At 32.4% G+C, this 1,354-nt stretch overlaps 1 protein-coding gene across 1 annotated transcript in view; it reads left to right on the top strand.

Moving 5' to 3' along the window:
* The window catches only part of LOC127986299 (protein zer-1 homolog), a 14,174-nt gene extending 13,895 nt beyond the window's left edge, over window positions 1–279 (top strand). The window contains exon 17 of the mRNA XM_052588575.1: window positions 1–279. This exon is cut by the window's left edge and continues 842 nt beyond it. The gene's annotated coding sequence lies outside the window, so the exon portion shown is untranslated.
* Window positions 280–1,354: the final 1,075 nt, after the last annotated feature.

Below are 1,354 nucleotides of genomic sequence, written 5' to 3'. Positions count from 1 at the left end.
CAGCTGTGTATGTGATTAGGATCTTCACCTTCTGAGTTTAAACAGACTCCTGGTGTGGGAACAGTTTCAGATATTTTAATATTTCAGTTCGACAGAAGTTTTTCCAAACTGATTTTAAAGGTTTAAAATCTTTTACTTGTGGGGAAACTTGTTGGATATGGTTTTTGCTCATTTGTATAAAGGCATCTGTTGAAAAGAGAAAATGTATGGCTTTGATTCATGTCTGGATCTCTGTAAAGTGAAGATATTGAACCGAATTAAAGGTGGATCTGGATTCAAGAGCGTCAGATTCTCTGTGAACCGAAGGTAAGACTCATTAATACACAGAAGATCCACGTTTATTCCTCACGTAAAATAAGTCTTCGAGACAAGATCTTCACTGTGTGCTTCAGAAATATTCTACCCTGGCAATGTACAGCTCAAGTTGATGCTTAAGTTTAGGTTTTTTTAAATGAAGAAAACATTTGGAAACAATGAGATTAACAGTAAATAATCTAAACTTTATTAATGGTATTCACAAAAAGTTTATTATTTTTAAATAAAGAATCTGCACACAAGCTGAAACCTGAGCAGCACCACGAGGTTTAACTTCGAGAAGTGATGGTTATAACCATCTGTACATAATTCAAGCACTGGTTATTATACATTATACCTTTTTTAAATCATTTCTCAATCTGTTAATCAAAATCAATCTGTACAGGAGCTGCCAACCATATTTATCTGTTTATCCATTTAAATCTCTGATGCATTATGAGCGCTGTTGGGGAAAGATTCTTTAAAAAGTAATATATTACAATATTGGGATACTCCTTAAAACGTTACTAATTAAGTAAATTAGTTGTTTTTTATGGAAAGTAATGCGTTATGTTACTTTTGAGTTACTTAAAATCTGGGCAGGGCTTGCTTGTTTGTTTTTAATATAAAAAAGTCATTTTACAAATGTAAATACAGTTTCATATCAAAAGTGAAGTGAATCCTCCTCAGGCTGAAGGAAGTGTAAGTTCTGGTCTGTACAGTAGAGGGCGCACATCAAACTAATCACATGAAGAATATGACGCAGAAGAAGAAAGATCAACTCTAACTAAAATTACTATATAAATAACTGATATTTTCTTCTAAATTAAGCATTGTGTTACTTTTACTAGTTGAAAAAGTAATCTAATTATGTAACTTGGTAACTTGTTGGTAACCAGTGTTGGGAAAGTTCACTTTCTACATGAACTAGTTCAAAGTTGAATCCACAAATTTTAAAATGAACTAGTTCAGTTCATAGTTCTTTTTTTCCATATGTTGCTGTGAGCTTTTATTTTTCAAAATTATTGCCACAGCCCACATAGAATCACAGACAGCAATT

This window comes from Carassius gibelio, chromosome B21 (genome assembly GCF_023724105.1).
Source record: "Carassius gibelio isolate Cgi1373 ecotype wild population from Czech Republic chromosome B21, carGib1.2-hapl.c, whole genome shotgun sequence".
In the NCBI taxonomy this organism is placed as follows: Eukaryota; Metazoa; Chordata; class Actinopteri; order Cypriniformes; family Cyprinidae; genus Carassius; species Carassius gibelio.
The sequence above is the reverse complement of the archived record's forward strand: the minus strand, read 5'-3'. Positions and strand labels throughout refer to the sequence as shown.